The sequence below is a fragment of the Palaemon carinicauda genome, chromosome 23, assembly GCF_036898095.1.
Source record: "Palaemon carinicauda isolate YSFRI2023 chromosome 23, ASM3689809v2, whole genome shotgun sequence".
NCBI classification, from domain to species: Eukaryota; Metazoa; Arthropoda; class Malacostraca; order Decapoda; family Palaemonidae; genus Palaemon; species Palaemon carinicauda.
Genome location: NC_090747.1, coordinates 71,419,719 through 71,446,261, shown reverse-complemented (window position 1 = coordinate 71,446,261; position 26,543 = coordinate 71,419,719). Strand labels below are relative to the sequence as shown.

Here is a 26,543-nt window from a genome sequence, read left to right as displayed (position 1 = left end):
GTTTAATGGGGACAGTTACAATTGCTTTATAGCCCTTTGATAGAAGTTTGTATATATATATATATATATATATATATACTTAAGTATTAGTGTTTGTGTGAGGGTTGATATGATTACAGTAGAAAACTAGAGAGGTACTCAATAGAGAGCATTGCTTCGCCACGGAATGTAATCATATTTTGCTCTTAATTCCACTGCTTACTTATTATTATTACAAGCCAAGCTTCAATATATTTCCTTCAAAATGTAATGTCCACCAAGTTTCGTTGAAATTGGTTCAATAGTTTTTTAATGTTCACAAGAAAATAAGCAATAAACAATAAACTAGCAAAATAATTGCCATTTACATAACATAACAAAGTACTGCTGCGTACTTGTGCTTAGATGTACTTATCCAAAATATCGCAGGTTCATCCGGGGGGTCATATCCAACATGACTACCAAGTTAGGTTAAAATCGGTACAGTAGTTTTTCAATACAGTTGTTTACAAACAAACAAATAACAATATATACCCTTTGCAAAATCTTCAAATTTGGCTAAGGCAAATATAGAATATTAAAAAGAAATCCTACTGAAGTAAAACAAAAAGACTAAAACTGCTGCCTTTTGTTTACTCGCTTGCAGTTTTATAGGCTTTTGTTTACGTCGACTTTTGTTTGGAGGTCCTTGGAATGCTGGGGATTGTGTTTGTTGTTTTGGCCGAAGTTCAATGGGGTGGTTGGTTATGTGCGTCTGTTATCAGGCACCTCCGCTTCCTGTTTGTAGCTCTGGCTGGACAACACACATTTTGGTTTATGTGTGTGTGTGTGTATATATAATATATATATATATATATTTATTTATTTATTTATTTATTTATTTACTTATTTATTTATTTATATGTGTTTGTGGTTGTGTGTATACATGTATATGTGTACGTATGTGTATATAAGCCCTAGTGGGATTAAAATGAGTTGATTATAGGATATGATTGTATTTGTTAAATAGTTTGTTTTTGAGTGTCTACCTCAATGTTCTTTTGACCTCAGATTGCGTGTATGATCTTAAAATGTTATATCGTTATTTAAAGTTTCTTTTAATGAAATTCTTGATTAAAGGAAAAATTAAAAGGCCTTGGTTGATAATAACGGTATTCAAGCGAAGATTTAATATAACACCGAAGCTCTCTCTCTCTCTCTCTCTCTCTCTCTCTCTCTCTCTCTCTCTCTCTTTGAAATGTTAGTAGCTTATTACTACATGGGTTTGATTGAAGCTTGTGCCTGCCGATAGTAGTTATGATAGTAAAGATAGTAGAGATATTGAAATCATTCTTATGATAACATTGATGATGAACAAGGAAATGATTGGTATTAAAGCATATACTGTGATAACAAAACTGGTAATCAGATGCAAATCATTGTTATAATTATCATCATTGACCATGTGCGCATTTTCATTTTAGATTTTAATGTTATTATTGTTATTCCGACGTACTTTTCAGTTGTATATCATTATAGTCTCGTATAGCTGATAATAGGTTGAAGCACGCGTGTTTTGGGGTCATTGGTTACGTAGCGGTTCCGTTCATTAAGCGTCGCATAGGTATCATTAGCTCATGCACTCGTCCTGAACGCGTCCGGCCATGTTCCATGTCTTATGAGGACCCGATCTTGAAACCACAATTTTTTTTTCTTTAATTTTTCAACCATGACCTCATGGTGATATTCTCTCTCTCTCTCTCTCTCTCTCTCTCTCTCTCTCTCTCTCTGGATTGATAAGGAGAAAGACCGTGACTTTGCCATGACTTGGCTGCTATTATCTAGAATTCTTGCTCGCTTGCGCGCACGCACACTCGCGGATAGTGACATTTAAACGATAGTGATATCACTGCTGCAAAATATAAGTATAGAGACAAATATAAGTATCTCGTAATTACGTCGTCGAGGACCGCTCGGTTTTTCTGGTAGATTTATAGAGTAAATCCCGCATAGCACTATTTCTCTTTCTTCCACTGCCTTAGACAGACCATTTTCATTTTGCTGTTTAGGTTTTAAGAGGCATATTGAATTTTCAAGAAAATTTTGCTATGCTGTTACCTTTATGTGTGCGAGAAAAGATTCAGAGAGAAAAAGCCTTATAATACCTGCATTATTATTATTATTATTGTTGTTTTTGTTGTTGTTGTTGTTGCTGTTATTATTGTTGTTATTATTATTATTACTTGCTTAGCTACAACACTAATTTGAAAAGCAGGATGCTATAAGCCCAAGGGCTCCATCAGGGAAAATAGCTCAGCTAGTGAAGGAATTGAGGAAACAAATAAACTACAAGAAAAGTAAAATTAACAATAAAATAGAATATTTTAAGAACAATAACAGTATTAAAATAAATCTTTCATATATAAACTATAAAAACTTTAACAAAACAAGAAGATAAATAAGATATAATAGTGTGACTGAGTGTGCCCTCAAGCAAGAGAACTCTATTCCAAGATGGTGGAAGACCATTGTACAGATGCTATGGCACTACCCAAGATTGGAGAACAAAGGTTTGATTTTTGAGTGTCCTCCCAGAAGAGCTGCTTACCATAGCTAAAGAGTCTCTTCTACCCTTACCAAAAGGAGAGTGGCCACTGAACAATCACAGTGCACTAGTTTTAACCCCTTGAGCGAAGAAGAATTTTTTGGCAATCTCAGCGTTGTCAGGTGTATGAGGACAGAGGAGAAAGTGGAAAGAATAGGCCAGACTATATTCTGTGCGTAAGTTTAAATAATGGGAAAATGAACCGTAACCAGACAGAAGGATCCAATGTAGTACTGTCTGGCAAGTCAGAGGACCCAATAACTATACAAACGTTTGGGGGAGAGAGAGAGAGAGCCTTGTAATACTCGCTATTAGCTTACAAACATTGAGAGAGAGTTAGTCAGTCCTTCAGATATGATGGCGAGTTATACGACTTTTTCACAGCAAATTATAATATAGCTTTGTCGTAATTCACAAACACAGTCGACAGTGACAGGCTATTTTTTTGTGAGAGGAAATAGCACCCATTCACCCAACCCTTTTCACGGATGGAGTTGCAAAGTGACAAATAAAGGTAGGTATTAAGAGACGGTCCATGGTCGAGATGTTGAATTTTAGATATGAGAGAGAGAGAGAGAGAGAGAGAGAGAGAGAGAGAGAGAGAGAGAGATAGCATAATACTTGGTTGGGATTTAAAAGTGTTATAATGATAGTTTATATCGACAGCTTCGATTGTATAAATGCAGTAATGGTTTCTTTTTTGACTAATCAATGCTGTTCCTGACATTATTCCATGGAATTATTCCTATGTACTTCGAGAAGATTAGTTCTTGGTTAGAGTTGGCATAGTAATATGACCGAAAAAACTTGTGGACAGTGTTTCAGAAAAATTCGAACGAAGTTGGCTCTCGGGACTGATAGGAAAGTAAACGTTGCCAAAAATGACACTTTTTTTTTTTTTTTTTTTTTTTTTTTTATCGTTGGGGTTTGCGACTTCCAAACTATCTCGTGAGGTTATTCCAGTAGTACTTTTAATGGTTAGTTATTTGTACTTATTCTGAGTGTGCGTACTTTCATACTGTTTTTGAGGTGTCCATGAAACCTTCAAGGAAAATAAGACTTATGCGAAACTGTAGGGAAAAAAAAAAACTTACGAAGACCACAGACCTCCGCCAGGGCTAAATTCTTCGTCCAGCGAAAAGTGCATCAACCTCACAATGTACAGTTATCATGCTTTTTGGTCTCTGGACCCATCGTAGGGTATAGTGGCCAAAATTAACAAATCCACAAATATAAGATGCAATAATTGACGTGAAGTTATGGGTTCCTCTTTTGGACTAAATTTGGTCACCTTTTGCCAAGTAATGCTAGTACAGGTACTTAAAAACTAAACTGAATAATTAAATTTTAGTTTATAAATTGGAGTAACCTCGCTGTTGTCTGTTCTTTCTGTTTCACGAATGTTTACAATTGTTGTATTAGTATTGAGAATCTTCTCTTTTCATACTTTAGGTATGATATTTTGTATACTTTATCGTCCGTACTTTGTTTTTCCTCATTATTAGTCATTTGTATCATAATTAATTAATCCCTTGAAGATTGAATTTCAAATTTTAGAAGTGCATATTAATATTATGTTCATTTCCAGTATGATGTAAACCAAGGTTTTCATCTTTTCTTCTTTTTTTCTCTGAACAAAAACTTAGGAGCACGCGTGTTGGGATTGCTGGCTGGGCTGATGCGTGCTTTCACGCACCAAAAATATAGTTACCAAGGCACTCTCCCCCTTTGCATTTGGGCTGTTTCATCTTACATTAGGGCAGTTTTTACTTATGTTCACTGTTCTTTATTTTTATACTAATTTTCTTCAAACACACACATACAGTATATATATATATATATATATATGTGTGTGTATATATATATATATATATATATGGGGATGTAAGTTCTTGATAAAATCATATTTAAGGACTTACGCATGTCCCCTGCCCAAGCACCATCCATACCAAACTATTTACCTGCTATTAAGAGAAGTAAATTTTATTCACATGAATGTTTAGTTATGGTCAAATTTTGTGGAGATGTCGAGGCAAGAGGTACTTTGAACAAGTGTTCCTAGAAAACGTCAGGTGAGAAAGTACGTTGGGAAACTTGTTTGTACGTCCAGTTTCTTGGAAATTATTCTCTCTCTCTCTCTCTCTCTCTCTCTCTCTCTCTCTCTCAACACACAATTGCTAGTTGACTAATAATGAAACCATTTTGATTTTGAAAAGCTTACGAAAATAATTCGACAACAATGGAAGGTGACAGATCCTCTCCTTTTTAAAGAGATTTGTTTCTTGAGAGAGAGAGAGAGAGAGAGAGAGAGAGAGAGAGAGAAAATTGTCTCCAATCTTCACGCGCAATATGCGCCCATGAATACTGGAAAAAAAATCCCCTTTCCACTCTTCCACTCGGAAAGATTACGAAACCCTGAAACAAGGTTTTTTTATATACAAAGTAAGAGACGGCATAGTTACACGTCTTGATGTGTGTACCGTATGCAAGAGGTGTTGTATGACGCAAGGGAGAGAGGAAGGGGGGGGGGGAGGGTAGCCTCGGAGGTGAGAGAGTGAGGATGACTTCATTGGGTTCCCCGTGTTTGGGCCATAAACCCAGCCCCCCCCCCCCCCCCTCACAACCTCCTAGCATCCCCTACCCCTTATCCCTCCTTGCAGCTCAACTTCGTGAAGTTTGGCTCTGCGAGGTTGTGATGTCGGATATTTATTTATTCATTTATTTTATTTCCCTCTCGTCATTGTTTTTGACTGAGCATGACGTTCCGCCTAACCCTTACTTGCATATCGAAACTTTACTTCCATTTTCTCTTTCATCTCTTGTTATGGTTTTTTAATAAAAGGTACAGTTGGACACAGGAAATCCAGGTATATCTCGAGTAACCAAACAAAGTGTAAGGAGAGATGGCATAGGTGTGAGGTGGGGCTAAAACAAGAATTTGGTGCTAATTAAGAGTGTGTCGGGGTTTACTTTCACAGAGCGGGGTGTACCATGAATTCCCGTGTCCAACTGTACTTATAGTTTCTCATTAAGTAGTATTTCATCAATTGCCAGGACTTCGTACAGTCTGGTAGTACTGAGTCTGCCCCTCCCTCACTATAAACAAAATTAGGTGCGGATGGGATGGGTGTGTGTGTCCTTCCTGTGGGCTAGGTGCATGAATCATATTTTGATTTTCTGGGTATCGGGGTACGGCTGTAGTCTTACGCACCCATTCATAATTCCTCGTAGTAAGAAGGACGGACAAGGCAAGGCCGTAGGAGTGTGATCATACCGGAACGCGTATTTGGACGAAATCATTAAACTTTCTGTTAATGTATTATTCCTGATTGTTCTTATTGTTAATGCTCTTTTGTTCTAGTATGATTATCTTTTGATGCTCCTAATGTTTATTCTAATGATTGTATTAATGGTTCTCATTTTATTTGTTTAAGTTTATAAGATTAAAATAAGCTGTTATTAAATTATAATGAAAAAAGATTAGAATGCCCTTGATATTTTAAAAACAACACATTAGTCATGTTTATACATTAACCTGTCTAAGTATTTTTCATGAATTGATTCCGAAATTATTGAAGATTTATATTTTACGTAATAAATTACATATAAGAATAATTTTTCAATTAGAATAATCAAATAAGTAACCCAAAGATCTAATATGTTGAAATTTTTAGTATTGATGAAAGCTAATATTTTTTTATTGTTTTATTTATAAATTACTTATGTGATTCTTTGAAAGTTATGAATAAACGGTGCGTTTTCACGACTCTTTCGTTTCTGAAATGGATTGGATAACACATATTACGCTTGACTCCTCATCCATCGAACCTCAGTCTCTCCACACAAATGCATTTATTTAGTCTCCTCCAACCATGAAGGTACCCTGGCTGCTTTCCAGGGTAAAAATGGCCTGTGTTTCTCCATTTATTTTACGATGCAACCCTCATGTCCTTAGAGGATTATATCATCAGGTGTTACATTTCCGGTTTTCAGTAAATAATTATGGGATGAAGTTGCGAGGAACATGGCCTGGAAATGGAATGCGCAAGAGCCATATAATTTTCAAGTCACTCGTTAAGTATTGGGTGTGCAAGCACGTGCACCTAAGCCTAATTCAGGGCTTCGAACCCACTAAACAAGTTGTGTTGTTATTATTATTATTGTTGTTGTTGTTATTGTTGATGTTAATACATCTTAAACGGCGTATTTAAGATATTGTTGTTTGACTTTATTTTTGTTAACATGGCATTTGTTATATCAGCAATTGTTTTCTTTTTTTCTCTTATAATATGCATTGTATCAACTATTCTAATATAAATAAAAGACACATTAGCCACACGCTGATTAATGATGCCACTGTTCCTATCAAGCAGTTTGAAGATGTGGATTTTAGGCCCCGAAAACTGACCCTGAAACCATTGGTGTAGGTCAGGCTGCAATGTGAGTGATTTTCTGTGCTTGTTTGAAAGGGAGTGACTATTAGGCTGTTGGTAGTTTTGATTATTTGGTATTTTCTTTCATATTTATCCATTTTTTTCAATGTGAAATATAATTTCAAATAGTTTGCACATTCCTATTTCGGCGTTGGAGTAGATTTATTGTTGTTATGATTGATATTGTGTTATTACATATTGCATAGGCAAGATCTTTATTATGTTATTAGTCTGTTAGTCTGAATTATTGTTTTTATTACTATCATTATTATTACATGCTTGTGTATGTTCAACAAGAACTTGTTTTGGAAGTCATAATATTATAGTTATTATTAGCCCAAATTTATAACATTCGTATTAAACAAGTCCTAAAACTATAAAATTCCACCCCCAAAAGGCAAGTTAAGGAAAATTAACTATTCTTGAAAGAAAAAAAATGCAAAAGTAACATTTCCTCGTATGACTAGCCCCACTGCTATTTCATCATCGTCTCCCAACACTTATCATTTCTTCAGTGCAAGCTAGATTTGACGTCCGTTCAACGCCGTTCCTTCCGGTCAGGACGAACGTGACCTTATTGCATATTTGATCTATTCGTGATGGCATTACTTGCAAGTCTTACCTCCTCCCCCGGCCCGGCATTGATGTAACTTTACGAATTTTATAACGTGACATTTGTTTCTTCGACTTACGGGAAGAAAGTGAAAGGGGGGGGGGGATCTATTGATTCATATTCGTATCATTGATGAATTCTCTCTCTCTCTCTCTCTCTCTCTCTCTCTCTCTCTCTCTCTGTTTTTCTCATGATTATGAATGATGTTTCGTTTTGTTTCAAGTTATATGGGTTTTCCTTGAGGAATATCGTGAGAGGAAAACGTCTTTTAAGATCTCAACATTTCTTTTTGGCTCTTTATATATTTGTATATATTTTTCTGTGTTAATGGGTTTTACTTTAGTTATTTTCTTTTCACTGACTTACCTTTGTTTAACCGCCGTGATGCAAGGAGAGAGAGAGAGAGAGAGAGAGAGAGAGAGAGAGAGAGAGAGATTACTAGTAGATTGATTCCATCTCTCCAGGGGCAAGAAATTACTTTGCGATAGAAAGAGATAATTATATGATTGGACGTCTTGTCAGTTTCTCCCTAAACCTCCCTTAAAGTCATTGGAATAAAACTAGCACAGCGGCCCAGACATGGACCAAACCCAGGTGAAAACAACACAAGAAGTGAAAGTAAATGATTTTGATCCAGATGAATGAATCAGTAAGTGGACCAACTCACCTTTACCCAGAAACCCCCCCCCCCCCTGCCCTCTGGACAGCCTCAAACAACTCTTAAGAATTACTCATCCATAACTGTTGGGGAGGAGAGGGGTGGGGGGTGGGTGGGTGTTGTTTGCAGTGTCTAAAAAGGTGCCCCGATAAAACAAAGCAGCAGTGATGCTTTCTATCAAGGTGTTCCACTTTCTTGCTCTTAGTACACGCACGCACATCCACGCGAGTGTCAGGCAGTAGAGAAAGGTTATTGGTAAAAAGATGTTTATATATATATATGTATATATATATATATATATATATATATATTTTGAAAAAAGAGATACGCTAGTGCAGATATATCTAGTCATCTGCCACGGAAGGTATATGTTCATTTCGTTACCCTTGTTGGGATTTATCAAATCCAAAAAAGTGTGAGGGGCCAAGTAAAGACCTCTTATATATATATATATATATATATATATAAAATGTGTAAAGTGTATTGGAGATTCTACTTGGTAGCATAAACACCACTGTGTTTTGGGGGGTTAAATTCGTATCGGGCCGGCAGGGATCTTATCGTACCGAGATAATAATTTTGGTAACGCAGTCAGTGAACATTAATTATAAAATATGGAAATTTTCCCTTTTACCTTTATTTTAACATTGATTTGCATACGAAATCAGCGGGCGAATGATGGTGTTGGGGTGAAGGAGGAGATAGTGGTATGAGAGGATGAAGGGCAGTTGTAATAGTAGTGTTCACGAGTTAAGATTATGTCGAGACAAGGTAGCAGCGAGAAGGGGACCTCTGCTAAACTCAGTGACGCGGTACACAGCTATATATGATTTTCCCACGGTTCCGAAGAAAATCTAGCACACATATTGTGACCTCCGCAGTATGTGCGTTTGTTTGTACACGCAAAACACACACACATGTATGTACGTATGTGTGATTAGTCACGAATCATACATATATTGAAAAGATGTCGTTATGGTAATAGTGTAATATTAAAATCAGTGATAGTTTTCTTACCTTTTTTCTCTGAACATTATGAAAATGGTTGAATCTAAGTAAATGTACTCACAAATAGGACGTAAATTGTTGATATTTTTGAACAAAAATCATTTCATTATTGGTTATCTGGGTGTGTAACTTGTACAGTGCATAACTTTATGTATCTTATAAAGATGCTTGCGAGAGAAAGCTATAACATACAATGTACTACCCCCACCTGAGGCGATGTGCTTGCATCGTCGTGACATTGCTTTCAATGATAAAATCGTGTGATAATGCAGCGACGAAATTTCTCTCTCTCTCTCTCTCTCTCTCTCTCTCCTCTCTCTCTCTCTCATTTACAGCAGTGAACTAACTCAACGATTGACTAACATATTGTTGTAGTTTAAATGAAAGCAATAATACTTAATTCTTATATTATACAGTAGTGAATAATATCATCGAACAGTTTTGTATTAAATTAGTGCATTTATATCCACAGTATTGAATTCTCCATCTTTAGTATTTCCATGATATTAATATGTATTTTTGCTATAGGTTATTAGCTTGAAATTGTGAGGTGTATATATGTGTATACACACACACACACACACACATATATATATATATATATATATAAACCCCACCATACTTTGAATTAGAATGACACAAATGTGTTGAAACTCAATAAAATTTAAGCTTTGTGAATTGGAAAAAAAAAATGTCTATCTATACCACAATGTGTTTAACTGACACCTAAACGCGTACAATTGAAATTAAAAAAAAAAAAAACAGGATTCAAGCAAAAGCAAAAAAACAAAAAAATAAAGAAAGAAAGAAATAAGTAAGTATGAGCAGCGTGCCAACAAATAAGTCCGAACAAAAACAGTAATGCCACAAATGACTCCACCTGGTCGTGGAGATGGGATCCTTTCTTCTGCACATGTTGAAAGCTCCCCTGACTGACAGCGAGAGCTCTAGACTGCAAAAAGGACGTCGTGTCTTCCATTATCACGATCTCTCTCTCTCTCTCTCTCTCTCTCTCTCTCTCTCTCTCGTTAGTTAGTTACTTTTTTTAGAGCGCTGTCAACCTGTAGTTAAGAGAGAGTTATGTTACTGTATTTCGTTTTTTTTTCTTCATTATTATGTAATGCGAACTTGTGTGTGTACATATATATATATATATATATATACATACATATATATACTATATATATACTACATATATATTATATATATCTTTATATATATACATATGTATTTATATACTGTATATATATATATATATATATATATAGAGAGAGAGAGAGAGAGAGAGAGAGAGAGACGCTATGTGATAACTCGTAAAATTATGTCTATTTATGTGTGTGTATATATATGTGTGTGTATGTATATGTGTAGAAATCAACGAAAGCTGACACGTGATGAATATAAAATGTATTATAGCCACGAAAGGAAAAATGAAAAAGACTTTGCTGAGTTTGATAATGTCCTGAGTGGATGAAAGTACTAACTCCAATCAAGTCTTTAATTTTTCCTTCCGTGGCTATAATACAACATATATATATATATATATATATAATTTACCCCAACACTTAAAATTTTCATATTCAAATAAAGTCATAAATACTAATGGGAACTTTTGCCAGGTCATGTATTTAAACCTTTGCTGCAGAGTCGAAATAGAGGTGACAGTTGAATACTAAGGCCATTCGGCAATAAATAATGGTTTTGAAAGATAGTCAACTGACATCTTTATTTTGACTCGGGGGGCAAAGGTTCGAATCCCCTCACCTTAGTCTTTACCGACTCAGAGCAAATTCCACATAAGAAGGTATTTGTGGCCTGATATTTAAATATATATTAAAAAATCTATTACAACGAGTGTCAGGGGTCTTGATGGGGGAAGAAAAAGGTTTAAAGTGAGGAAGAGAGTATAATCCGTGACTGAAGATTCTCATCGTTAGCTATTTTTGATATATTTTTGCCTCGCCTTTTTTTTTTTTTTACCTCCGGTATACGAGGTGTCGAGGTTAGATCGTTCTCCCACGTTACACGAATCCCTTTGTTGAGGACGTAAAATGTTTTGAACATTTATTTTCAATGTTCGTCTTTGTTGTCGTCTTGAAATGTATTGACTTTTTTGTTACGTTATTTATGGATTTGTTGTGCGTCTTTGTCAGGTTTTGTCTGCGAAAATATTTCCTTTTTGAATTATTGTATTATGTTTTATTAGTGTGTATAAATAATTCCCTCATGAAAATATATAAAGAAAATTGATAATGTTGAATGGTATAATGGATGGAGCATACAGATCTTATAAATAATTAAAGTTAACATCCCCTATCTTCAAAAGTTCAGAATCAGTGTGGATAATGTTACCTTTGATCTGTAGTCATGTAGATAGTGTGATCAAAGTACGAGATTGGTTAAGTAATTAGCTCGTTCTTATGCTAATCCGTTGAAAATTTCCGTTAATTTTAGTTGTCACATAATTTTACGTTAGAAGAGAGGTGTTGTGCAATTTTAATTTCTTCCTTTATATGTTACATTTATGTACTCTTTGTTTCTTGCATCTGTTGATGTATTGTCTTGGGGAGAATTTGCGGCATATTTGCCAGGAATTTTATGAACTTTTTTTTCCGAAAGGTAGAAAGTGTGGTTCTTTTATTCACTGATGTTTACGCTGTGCTGACATTTTTAGTTACCAATATGACAAAAAAGGTTGTTGGAAGCTTATCAACAGTATTCTGGGCATGAAATGTCAGTTATCTCAATAAACACTTTCAATCAAGAACCCTCGGTTGTCTATGATCTCCTCTATATAATAATGAACAAAAGTGTATGGTTATATGTGTGTTTATATTATATATTTTTTCCGGTTACGCTCTGTTCTCCCCGACCCTCGGATAGAGAGAGAGAAAGTAGTCATATCCTGGTGAGGGGATTACGTTTGCGTGTGTTTGCATATCTAAATATTTAGCCATCATTTTTGAGTCGCGTAGTTTGTAAGTAATGGTTGAAATTAAAAGTAAACCGAGAGAACAAGTAAATATCCTTAAATTCGTTAGAACCTTATGGTAAACCTAGAAAATCAGTTAAAACAATTCTATTATCTTTCTGTTTTTTTCCGCACTGTAAAAGCCCTTGGTCTTATAAGATTCTGAATTCAAAGCCATTGCCAAGGTCCACCTCTATCAAAACTAGTTACGTCTGCATTTGGATCGCAATTTCTAATTTTCTTTTCCGGCAATGATATTTGGCTGCATGGATATCCGGAAGTAAGTGTGTACTTCAGGGCTTAAAATATAAGTTGATTCAAGTTTTGGCTAAAGGCATTACCTTTGTAGCTATTTGGAGAAGTCACAATATTACATTTCTGGGTATTAGAAAAAAGGCTTTCTAAAAAAAAGGGAAAAATGATACAGACAAGAAGAAAGAGCATTAAGAAATATTGATATACCCCATCCGGAGTTCCATATATAACAACATTTTATTGCTAACAAAGACACTTATATACTGTTAATATTTACATCGAGAAGATGGAAAAGGAAGGAATAAAACAATCTGGAGTCGGATGTGGGCCGAGTAACAGGTATTTCCACTGAGGAAATCCGATAAGAGGTTGATAGCGTGTCGTCTTCAGCGGATTCGCGACCTACATTAGGAGATAAACCACACGACCCCGACCGACCGACCGGCTGGTTTCGAGGAAGGTTCGAGGGTTGGCCCTCCTCACACCCCCACCCCCACATCCCTCCCATGAGTAACGGTGTTACGGTCGTTACGTTTTATAGTGTGACATTATATGCAGATTGCGTAATGATTTTGATAGTACTGGTGTACGCGACCCGTCAAAAATGACGGCTAAATATTTAGGAAGATATCCATACACAGATTTGATCCTGCCCACTACCTCCCCATTTCCTAACTACAACCCATCTCACCAGGGTATGACTACTCCCTCTCTCCCTACCCGAGGGAAGGGAAGAGACCCAGTAGTTTACATCTGGCATTGCTGCTGTTCGTGACTGGAAAGTGTGTGTGTATATATATATATATATATATATATACACACAGTATATGCTCTGTATTATATGGAGGTTTCAAATGAAAGAAGTGGTACTCTATGAGCATTTTTTTTGGTTTTTGCAGATTCCCCTTTCCCTTGCCTATATCCATCTTTTAACCTTCTACTTCATCCCTGTTTCTGCTTATTTTGTTCCGTCAATGTGTCTTACCTTTCTGAACCAGCACACCCAAGTGTATTCTCTGGGTTTTCACCCAGTGTTGGGTCATGTTGTTAAAATTTTATAGATTAAGACAAATGAAAGCTTTGATTGTTAATTACTATAGTTACATTACTGGTATCATTGGAAGTCCCCTGGTATAAGAATGTAAACAAAAATTCAAGCCCCTAACATAAGCAGAATCTGTTAACGTTGTTATTAGTGTGTACAGGTAATAAAACTATTTAATGTAATTCATTACAAAAATATGTACTATTAAATGAACTTATGTGGAAATTGTTGAGGTAAACAAATCCAAGCTTTACTTATTTAACCTAGATTAATAACATTTGGAAATATAATGTATCTTGCATAAAACAGTTGCCATGCCATCTATAATTCCACGTTGAAATATCCCCAGGAAATACCCTTAAACTTGTTACGTACTCATTCATCAGAAATGTTATTACTAACGTTCTATAGTAACTTCAGTGTTGATTAAACTATTCCCTGTTATTCTATTTCTACATTGTATATTTAAACATCTTATGCAGTTGTAACAATCAAATGTATCCTGTGAACTGATTAGTGATGAGAACGTTTTCCTGTAGGCTACCCCATAGATTAGTTTTTTATTAGAAACGTTCGAATGAAGCAATTAAGTGGCAGCTTATTGTAAGAACAAGGGTCCTTACTTGCATTAGGCCAGTTTTGTATCTCAACAGACATTTATTACTTCGAAAGATCAATTAGTCCCTTGAACAGCTGGGTGCTGGCACTGTTTGGGTTTGTAAGTGGATGCGTGTTGTTCAACTCCCGTCCAATAAAGTTGCTCTTGTGTTTGCCTTGAGGCATTGCTCAGTGGTCTGTGTTGAATGAATTGGTTATGTTTCTACTGATATTTTGTATTTTGTCATTTATTTTAGGCCACCCTCCTTGTGGGATTGAATTGTTTGCAATTGTTGTTTTATTTGATGACTTTCTATCCACTTTTTTTCTTAAATATCATTTGTGTTGATGTTCCTTTCATCTTTGCGTTATTTGATATATTGCCTTTTATTTATCTTGAAATGTCTATATCCACGTGTGCATAGTTGTTACGGAATGTTGAGTATATACAAAAAGGCAATAATACTTCCTATTAATAACAGTAATTACTTCAAGGTCCTGATATGCTATTGTTTCCCTAATTTCATTTGTTCCCTTATTTACATAATGAGTGAAGCAAATGAAAAAAGTCTCATGTATTTGTGCAAGACATCACATACAAAATGTACAGTATATGATTTCTGAAAGGCGGTAAAGCCAGAGACGCCGAGTTTGGCTATTTTAGTAACACTAATAAGACATATAATACTACTAAGGTATAGTGGAAAGTCGTGTTAAGCCCTGTTTGCTTTTTCAGCATTATCTTAACTGGAACCTTCATGCTCATATTTTGAAATTTGTATGGTAATGAAAGTTTATATCTGATACTTATGTACATGCAGTATATATATAAATATAAGCAACAAAATATTTTTTGTGTGTATATATATATATATATATATTATATATATATATATATATATATTATAATATATATATATATATATATGCATAACCCTTATATAGGAGGATTGGAAAGGATTATTTTGCGACACAGAAAACTCGAATGAGCAAAATATTTGATATTTAATGAGTGAAATGTAGCTTTTGTGTTCAGTTCATTTTCTTCCTCACTTTCCATTTCGATTTTCTTCCTATGCACTATGCATTCGTTTCTACAGTTAACTGTTTTTGTATAGATTTGCTAGTCTTGGTTAATTTTGGTGGCTTATGTTTGTTTCTGTGCAAGGAATATACTCATGGAATGTATGATTTTGGAGTAGGTGATATTTTTTCTTGTATTTGGCTTGAGTGGATTTTTAAGAAGTATTGAAAGAAGGCGAAGAAGAAAGGAAAGGCGTTGCTATTTTTAGGATAAGTGAAACTATTTAATATCCACCAGGGTCTCATTTAAACCTAAGTAGCCAAAGAGTAGACGTAAAATTTGATGAAATTGGAAAAAAACAATAAACCAGACCTCGGTGGATATATATATATATATATATATATAAATATATATATATATATATATATATATAGCTAAATGCCTATTGAGAAAGTGGGAGTATCTTTTGAATGGGTACCACATGGAATAAGGATTACCTGGTCGAGGTCCTCCCGTTTTGATGGTATAAAATTATTTTAATTAGCCCGTAGACACTTTGCAATCTTCAATAGCCGACTGACATCTTGGTACTTGGTTTGATGATCATAGGCAAACTTATTTTTTTGGGAACGAACCCATCTCTCTCTCTCTCTCTCTCTCTCTCTCTCTCTCTCTCTCAGACTATCCAAGACTGGAAGATGCAAAATACACCGGAAGATGCATTAGCAACTCTGGTGGATATACGAGGTGCCTCACACTGAGGGACCTGGGCGAACCCAAACATAGAATAAGGTAAGGTAAGGTATGCTCTCTCTCTCGTTTGAGAGTCAAACGTAATTTCTCAGATTCCCAAATTACACCAGGAGAGAGAGAGAGAGAGAGAGAGAGAGAGAGAGAGAGAGAGAATCTACTGCAAATCCTTATCCAGTTACATTAATTTTCCTCCACCATCAACCCCCGTCCTTTTGCCTCGTCCAACAGCAGATTCCTGCAGAAGTACGGAATGGCGGTTTTATGCAAATTGGTTCCCAGGAGTTCTGAATTGAACGAGAAACTGTGGGAACGCCAGGAAGAGGCCTCTCTGTTACGTCCATGATAATGATGAGGGCGGCGACACGGTAAGGCTTAGCATTGAACCGGCCGGTGCTATTGGCCCTGGAAGAAAGAAGAATCGTTTTTTCATTTGCATATTACTTTGTCTGGTTCGGGTGATTTTGTTTTTATGCAATTTTCCATTGGAATTTCATGCGTTGCTTACCGTATATGATTTTTTTTTATTTAATGCGATGTTAATGCTCTCAATTATGGTGGTTTTCGGATTTGCATAAGAATTGTATATTTAATTTTTCCCTTAGCAGCTGACGGCTCCAGCGATTTGACAAAGTTCTCTTATTGTTTTCTTTTCGGTTGTAAATGTTAATCGGAAGCATTAATGTGTTATATATAAGCCGCATCCTGTGATGATGCATTTCTGCAAGTTGTTTTTGAGTATCAGAATTTTATACATCCTTACTGTATTATCCAGTATTCAGATCCTTATTCCCTCCGACATGAGAATATTCATTTTTTCTGTATTTAATACGTATTGTAATAGATAAAATATCGTTCATTGTATTGAATGAAAAGTATTCATTAGTTTTATAGGAAATATTTGTATATTAAATATAATTTACTTATTTTGATAAAATTGCACGTTACAGATCCTGAATGCGCTCAACTAGTATGATTATTGTTAATACGGCGATTCAAGGGATTCATTCAATAATGACCCCTAATTCTCACGCCATATTACGACCCTTCTTGCAAGGGTGCTACTTGCTAATAGGCTTTTCCTCGGGGGTGAGCCGACCTCACCTTTTTACAAGAGGAATGTAAGAAATTGTTAATTTGATTGACCCTTGAGTAGTGGATTTCCACACACATCCGTCACGTCTCGCCACCAACCCCTGTAATCCCTGGTGTCCTTTGCAGGAAGTTAGTTCTTGGTTTTGCAATCCCAAAAGTTTGGGGGAATCCTTCCATATCTGCAATTTGAGAACTCCTCTTGTATTCATGTTCTCCCTTTTGTCTTATCTAATTTCCTCTCTCTCTCTCTCTCTCTCTCTCTCTCTCTCTCTCTCTCTCTTTTGATGTTGTGATAAAGCAGCCACCTGGAGGTCTTGTGATCGGGGTTTGAGTCTTGAACCGGACGAGGGGAAACAAATGAGCGCGTTCCTGAAATTTGAAAATATGTCTGTTCACCTCAGCAGGCACACTTGTATCTACTCGTAGTTGTCGTAGCTAGAGCTGAGAGAGAGAGATGAAGATTAAGGAAATACAGACGCGAACGTGTCATTCATATATATATATATATATATATATATACACCATCATAACGAGAGGGATTCGATCACGTATTTTTTCTCCATCCCATGGGGTGAAACCAATTAACGGATTTCTTCTCTTTAAAATTTATCCGCACACGGAGGGCCCCTTATGAGGTGAATCAGATTTTCTCTCTCTCTCTCTCTCTCTCTCTCTCTCTCTCTAGATAATGCTATGAAAGTAATCTACATGTATTCATTGTTGCAGACTATCTCACTCTACTTAGATACATTACTGTGTAAGCATTTTCCCATGAGGTAATCTAGGGTGACACGTTATCATCTCAACTCTGCTGTTTCCCACTAGTTATGTTATCACGTTTTCCTGTTTTGTCTGCATATTTTTTTTTCATAATTATTTTGAGGTAGGTACTTTCACTTAAAGAACCTCATGTTGCTATGCTGCTATGCGTCTCTTCCTCGACTTTTTTGCATTGATGCACTTTGGAATAAGTTGGTATACAAACTCACGCACTTTGGTATTCCTGTGTTCTTGTGTAAAATTTTTGCTTTCCTCCACTGCCAAGCTATTGAATTCTGCCAGTTTCTCGTTTTTATGTTAAGTGTAAAGTTTTAATTTTGAAAAGGTTAATGCCCCTCCCCCGCCAAAGGATAGTTGTCGTTGTGTACTTGTTGCTCTCGCCAAAATCTTGTGAAGGGTATGTATTCACCCCTGTCGTCGGTTGTTTGTTGATTGTGAGCCACATACAAAAAAACTACTGAACCGATTTCGTGTTTGTTGTGTAAGGACCAAGGATGAATCTGTAACATTTTGAATAAAGTACATCAAAGTAAAAGTACGCAGCAGTACTTTGAAAATAATCGCAATATTAAGCTAATGGCAATTATTTTGCTAGTTTATTTTTCGTCTGTGAACATTAAGCAAAAACTACAGGACCAATTTCAATGAAACTAGGTGGTCAAGGGGGCTATGGCCCAAGGACAAATCCATTAGATTTTGAAAAAAAAATTACGTCGAAATACAAGTACGCAATGGATTTACAACCAAAATAAGACTGCTTGGTGTGGTGAGGGCATCCTCTCTAATAAGTTCCCTTCTAGTGTTGGTCCTGTACTTAAGGGGATTCCAAATCAGTCTCGACAGAAGCTACATGGCCCTAGAAAGGAGGCTGGACATCCATAGCAAAGTCAACTTTTCTTTCCTGGTGTGGCGACCAAGATACACTCACACCATGAGCAGTAATATTCGATGTAGTCATAAAAGGTTGTCGTTCTTAAAGAATTACTCTCTCTCTCTCTCTCTCTCTCTCCCCCCCGTTACTTGGCGACAGAGGCCTCTGTTCCCAGCAATTAACAAACGCAATTTGTTATACCGTAAAGGAGCTACGGTCTCATACATAACCATGTACGCACAGATTGCTAAATTGAGCACTTAATTTCCAGAGCAGCTCTCTCTCTCTCTCTCTCTCTCTCTCTCTCTCTCTCTCTCTCACGCACAAATACCCAGCACCCTAGTTAATCCCTCAGTGTCGTATTGATATAATGGGGTAGGGGCGCTTATTCCCATACCCTGGTCGACCACACATACATAAGGTTCGTGCCCCCCCCCCCCTTTTTCTTACCTGGACCACCATTACCTGTGCCTTTCCCCCCCCAATGATGTAATCTGTTATATCGGCATTCGTTTCTTCTTTTTCAAATGGAGATCGTTATTTACGCTTGTTTAATTCTATATTGGTGTAGAGCTACCTCGTGATTTTTTCTTCTTCTGAAGAGCCCTCGTTTGTATGAAGACGTGTCATATAATTTAAGAATATTCAACTATGCTGTTTCTTTGGGGGGGGGGGGTTAAAATACTTCTTTTACTCCTTATATTATTTTCAGTGCTTTTATGTTCCTTCTTTCTAGCAGTAATTTCTTTTATTTCTAACGGTATTTTCTTATTTCTAACAGTATTTTGTTTTTATTTATAACAGTATTTTCTTCGCTATTTATTTTAGTACTTCTAGTATTAGTTGATCTACTTTCTCTTTTTCTCTTATGTTTTCTTGTTTTGGTTTCCTATACGGTCGTATTTTCTTGGCAGTTATATCTTCTCTGATATATTTTCGGTAAATATTGTTCGTCTTATCACCATGTTTTTCTTCATTTTATAAATAATCCTTTTTTTTATTTGTCTCAATTTCATCTTGTTTCCGCCAGTAGCAAATTTATCTCTTAACATCTCAGTTCAGTCTTTTTCACCATTTTCGTCACATTATCTTAGTTTTATTAAAATATTTTGACTTTTTCATCACATTTATCCAAAGGTTCTTCATTTGTATCCAGCGACTCTTCCCTCCAGTGGTTTTCATATGATTTAAACACCAATTCTTTCCATCAAAATCTCCATATCTGGTTTCCCTTTTATGTCCTCAAATCCATTCATTCACGTTTTCTCTCATTGATATCATAGTTCTCTCTTTCACTACAGTACAGTCTCATCCTTTCCTTCAGTCGTTTCCCATTTCCTGTCCTATTTCCGGTCTTCCTCACATATGCTGCTTTATTTGCTTACTCTCTCTCTCTCTCTCTCTCTCTCTCTCTCTCTCTCTCTTTACTCACCTGCTCTCATGTCACTTTCCTCTCATCCATTTCCTCTCCTGTCTTACTCTCCCTCTTCTCCCTGTAACTCGATCCAGTAATTGGCGGAGTGTTCTGCCATTTGTTTGGGCCTTACGACACGCCTCGGAGGCCCGAAGGACCCATCGATTACCATCACCACAAGTCCCTCTTTTAAAGCTCTTACCTTACTCTCCTCCTCTCCCCCCCCCCCCCCCTATCCAATAAAGACGTCCCCATACCCAGTCCTCCTCTTTCCTTCACAACACTTGTTGGGAAGTCAATGAGAGCCCCTTCCCTTAGTTTCTCCTCTTCGGAAGGAAATGGGTAAATGTTCTCTCTCTCTCTCTCTCTCTCTCTCTCTCTCTCTCTCTGCTAACCAGACAGGGCCTTGTAGAACTCATAAAATACCTCTGCATTCCCTCCCCTTTAAAAGAAATGTAGTTCCTTCAGGCACATCCGGAGAATGTTTGTCACTCCTTCCACTCCTTAGAAGTAACAACCTATTGGTGCTTAGTACATTTCAAGTGTACTTAATGTTACGTGGTTTTATTTGAAACGTCCCTGTCTGGCAATCTGCTGAACTGGAGTTCGAGTCCTGTTAAAACTCGATAGTTTATTGTAGTGTTTGCAACCTCACCATCCTTGTGAGCTAAGGATGGGGTGTTAGGGGGAGCTTATGGGTCTACCTGCTGAGTCGTCAGCAGCCGTTGCCTGGCCTTCCCTGGGCATAGCTTGGTCGCTGATCATATACCTATGTGGACTAGTCTCTACTTCATTGTCACTGTCCTTTTGTCTCTGCTATTCATGATGAGTGACCTTCTAATCTTAAACATTCACATTTGTTTACCATGTTACTTGCCAATGTTTGGAGGTATTTTGATGTTGCACGACGATGTTTGAGTTGGTTAAACGTTACTTGACTCTTCTTGATGTTACCTAACGTTAGTTTTACTTCGATGTTCATTACAAGTAATGTGCATCGATAATTAATAAGTGTTTGTTTTATATTTTGAACCTTATATTTATATAACTGAAAATTACTATTATTAATTGGAACAGGCTACTTTTCACCACTTTTGGCACAAAATATTACCAGCATTGACACCCGACTTATTCTTTCTTTTACTACAAACTTATTTTTTTATATACTATGACGAAACTCGTGTTGCCTAAGCCGCTATATCTTCGCAAGTGTAATGGTAAGGTACCACGGGGCGCAGGTCAAGAAGGGCGTGGGAATTACGTGACCTGGGAATTTTTAGTCGTATTGGGGTGGTGGAGTCATCGCTTAGAAAAAGCGGGTTATTTAAGATTACATTTTATTAGAAATAATAGATTTCAATGTATTTACATAATTTTTTTATGATATCAATGGTTTAGTATTAATCAAACCTGCAAGTAGATTTGCCGCAGTCCAGTCCGGGCTTAGCTACTTGCTACTGGTCCTTATGGAAGTTTACCGATTGAATGAAATTACGGTCACAAACACCTACTCTTTGATAAGGGCAACACGTATACTGTAGTTCATAAAGTCAGGATTTACTCGACCATCTTTTACATTACTGTCACCTCTACGGCTATGGGTTATGTACAGTTATGGTAATGATTTTGATTCAATTTACAGGGCTTGGTTATCATGATTATTAATTTTGTTTATCAGAAACTTCATGTTGTTCACTTTAATGCTGAACTTACAATGTTTGTATTTTTTCAAAGTTGTTATTGATGACGTTGCAGATAATATTTCAGAAGTTATTTGTTGAGGATGATACACTACATGCTGTTTAAGTGTTCCAAGGAAAACCAAGTCATCAATCATTTGCTCATTTTCTTCAATTGTTGTTGGCTTTGTTGCCATGACAGTTCGGTTGTGTGTTGTTCAATACTGAAGGTTGCGTTTCTTGAGAGAGAGAGAGAGAGAGAGAGAGAGAGAGAGAGAGAGAGAATTTTGTAGTATATATTAGTCATGGTCGATTATTTCAAGACTCATATTGTACTGGATTTACTTCATAGTATTTTGTTCTGTATCTTTATGGTATCAATACTATCAAGACTCCCTATGTATGTTGGAAGTACATTTGAAATGTATTGTACTTATAGTATCATTATTATCATACATATATTTAGATCCCTGAAATATTATTACTGTTATAAAACTGTGTACCAATACTGTAAAAAAAACGGACGGTAGTATAAAAGAAGTTGAAAGGACAAGTCGTGAATATGGATGTGTTATGAGATTTGTTTTATTATTATTAACTTGAAGATGCAATTAAGTAAATCCTTTGCTTTTTTACATCTGTTTTAGTTGGGAATATTGAATTTGTTTTTTTCATTTTTTATTATGTATTTAATATCTTTTATCAATAATAATAAGAACAACAATGATGATATTATTATTATTATTATTATTATCGTTTTTGTTGTTGTAGTACGATATATTTTTTTAGGAAACCTTAAGTTTTCTGTAAATTCTAGAATGTTGCAGGTAGATATTTTTTGTCTAAACCTCGGAGAATGTAACCGGGAGGTTCCCACGGAGGAAGAAGGTCCGGGCGACCCACATCCGGTGATCGAACACCCTTCCTCCTCCTATCTCTCCCTACCTTCAACCCACCCCACACCTATCTTCCGAATATTCAGTTATCACCCACGTCCTCCTCCTCTGCCTCCTCAATCACCTTCTCCCGGGGAGAGGGGAAAGGGGTGGGGGTCACGAACACCCCATGGTCTTCATTCACCAACTTTCCTGACGAGTAGTCGTGTTCTGTTTGTCTCCAATCTTCTTTTACGAGATTATATTTCAATGTGATGTGATCTCTCTCTCTCTCTCTCTCTCTCTCTCTCTCTCTCTCTCTCTCTCTAGTACGTAAACGCACATTATATTGTGTGTGATATAGGTATATGAAATTGGACTAATATATGATGAAGTGTGATTGAAGGTATAGGAAGAAAGCAGTGTAATTTGGCTTGGTTTTCGATATTATAGCTTCCAGCACTGGGAAAGACTCCGAATCACGATTCATCTTTTGAGGGATTATTTACAGCAAGATCGTTTTCTTGTTATAATGCAATGTTTGTTCAGATTTTTACACATTCTGTATTTTTGTTTTACTAAGGCACTTCACTGGTTCTTTCATTTAATGTTGGTGATTGGTTCTGTACTTTTAACTAATGATATAAAATTGGTTGTATCCGTTACTTTAAAGACAAACTGTTTGGAGTATTCTCCTCAGTAACTGGGGCAACTTATTCCTTTATGTTATTCGCTGAGATAAATAGAGGTGTAAGGATATGTGCTTAATTTGTGTTTTTGAGAGACCGGCCATGTCATTGGGCAATATACCTGCTGTTGAAATCAGGACAGCAGTCTCCCTCAGTTGCTTCTTTCAATCCCATGATTGACATTTTTTAAACATTTCCCTTTATATCAAAGTCCCGCAGGGAGAGGTTTTTGTTTGTTTCAGGGTCCCTTCCCCTCCTCGACTGTTGCACGTCCGGTATCACGTGTCCCTTAAGTGTATTGAATGTTGCCGGGTCTCTCTCTCTCTCTCTCTCTCTCTCTCTCTCTCTCTCTCCAAACTTTGGAGATTCTTATCAGCCCCATTGTCAAAACGTGTTTTTTTACTATAGAGGTTTTCTACTCGACTATTGTCCATTCAGTTAAGGACAGATTCGCTCACGCAGACACATGTAGGTTATCTGATGTGCACACACGCAAACTGGCATGTTGTCTGCCTTGCATTCGAGGGGAGGGGGAATCAGTGGGATCGAATATTGTTTGTTCCGTCTGTAGTGCAACCTGATACAGTTATGTTTAGAAACAGATACCTGTGTTTTACGTAGAATTATCTTTTCCTTTGTGCTTTTGAGGGTTGCTGAATAGTTGACAGCCCCGAGTTTGATACCTATTTAGGCAATGAATTATGGTTCCCCCGAAGAAGGGTAATGCCCTTAGTGCACCTCATGTGGTGGACTGTATGCATTACTTGAAGGTCTTTGCAGTGTCCCTTTGGTTCCTAGGTTCACTCACTGTTTAACCTTCTATTATCATCCTTACCCTGCTTTCTTTCTTCCACCTTGCTGTTCAACCTCTTGATGTTTCCTAAATGTTGCTACTAAAACCTCTGAATATTTCCTAAATGTTGCTACTAAAACCTTTTTTCCCCCTTAAATGTTGCTACTAAAACCTCTTAATGTTTCCTAAATATTGCTACTACGTGGTTTCTCCTGTTACTCTTCAGTGCTGAATGGCCTTCCAGGCCTATGTGCAGAGGTTTTTGGAGTAACTGACAAACCCCATTTTTCCACGCCTAATAAACTGGTGCTTGTTTCACTGGGACTTCTCAATTCGGATGGAGAAAAAGGCCACGAGAGATTTCGCCCCGTCCCAAAAGTCGTCAAGAAGCAAAAAAGTCTGTTGTGTATCTGTCTTTATTTAAAGTTGTACAGAGCAGATAGAAGACATTTAAATTTAAGTGATGTTTAAGTGATATTGGATCAATATGTTAGTTATGTGCCCTAATCTGAACCAATGATTAATTTATAAAAAAAAAATGAGAAATCAGAGTAAGCTAAAGATTCCCGAACACTTAGCAAACAGGGAGATGAGTTTCCTGTACGTAAATATTTAGTTAATTGCTTACCGCTTGCTTTATGAGATGCCATTTGTGATTAACTCTGATCTTGTCTCCTGTGTTTACACACCAATGTGCATAATTTTCAAATTATTCTTTAAATAGAGGGACCTTAAGCGGATAGCCTTGCGGTATAGAAAGTATAATGGTTATAGTACTAAATGTATTCTTGATTGCTGAATTAATTGTCTGAATGTCCTCGTTTTCGTCCTCCATTTTCAGTTATCCGGTGAAAAATGACTTGCCTGGTTACACCTGAATTGCTCTAGGGGGCTCTATCATGCCTATACAAGGCCGGAAGATTTGAGGAGAGGTGTGTGTCTGGGTTTTTTGCAAATTGCATTACTTGGATGCAGTATCTTGGACTGTGGGGGAATTCCTTTCCATAAAGATAACGCAAAGAAAAAGAAGTCTTATTGGTGTTCTTATTCATTTATTTTTATATTTCTACCCATGTTTTATCATTTAGTTTAGACCTTGGCATTTACGTGTCAGCATCTAGAGTAAAGTATAAATGCTATAAGATTCTAGACGTCTACAAAATCACAGAACGATTAGTTCCAATCCTCCTTTAATATTAGAAACATTTGCTCTTCAATTACTCCGCCTCTACTATAGAACTGGTGATAGATTCTCACTTTTTAATATTTCCCAATCGTCAGTAACCAGTGCATCTTCTACAAGTTCTTCGATATTTTATCTGATGAGCCAAGGTGTTAATCCTCTTGGCTATTTGAAATACCCGAATGCAAGTCGAAAAACTGATTTGATCCGCCAGCTTGTATTCAATTACGGAGTCAGATCTAATATCAATTATTTCAACGACTAAGTATATATGACATTAGGCTACACAAAGGGGATGGAAACTGAACGAGGTAATCCCCACCCCTGTTAGATGGTATTAATCATATCTCACACACACAACCGATTTTGAGAATAAAAGATGGGTCTACCCACATTTAGTGTAATCTTGTAAATTGCACATTTGAAACTAGGAGTGCCTCTTATGGTACTCTTATTATTTGCACTTAAAAGTAAAATTAGGAAATATTAAATTGATGTTGAGAAAGAGAAAGGGTATTGGGTGACAGACAGATTGATCTTCATTGTCGTATTTATTTTTCTTTTTTTTTCTTAAGTCCTTTTTGTACTTAAGAATCTTTTAACGTTTTAGTTTCCCTGATACGCTTATATTAACCAAACAGTAACCATAGTCGCGTGAATTGTGAAGTTTAGATATTCTTTTGGAAAGGAGAATGGCTTCCTTTACGCCAAATAATTCTATGTATATTTAGCGCGTCTGAATATATGGGAGACTTCTAGAAGTTACAGAGGTCCTTTTTGCCATTAGAACACAGAGGTTTTCTGATTTAACGGTAAGGGTGTTGTACATACTTGAAAGTGTGTGTCTTGATGGACAATTTATTAACATTGCTATTTGATTAAGCAACAGATTGCAAGAAAAGTGGATGCTCACCATGACTACATAAACATAATTTGTGATCTTGGCCCATTATTTTTTTTTATTATACACACACACACACATATATATATATATATATATGTGTGTATATGTATATATATATATATATGTGTGTATATGTATATATATATATATATATATGTATATGTGTATATATATATATATATGTATATATATGTATATATATATATATATGTATATATGTATATATATGTATATATATGTATATATATATATATATATGTATGTATATATATATATATATATGTATATATATATATATATATATGTATGTATATATATATATATATATATCTGTATATGTGCG

The 26,543-nt window shown here is 36.2% G+C and overlaps 1 protein-coding gene across 1 annotated transcript in view; it reads left to right on the top strand.

Moving 5' to 3' along the window:
- LOC137617168 (uncharacterized) overlaps positions 1-26,543 on the top strand; it is a 184,058-nt gene that overhangs the window by 91,781 nt on the left and 65,734 nt on the right. The gene's annotated exons all lie outside the window — the stretch shown is intronic.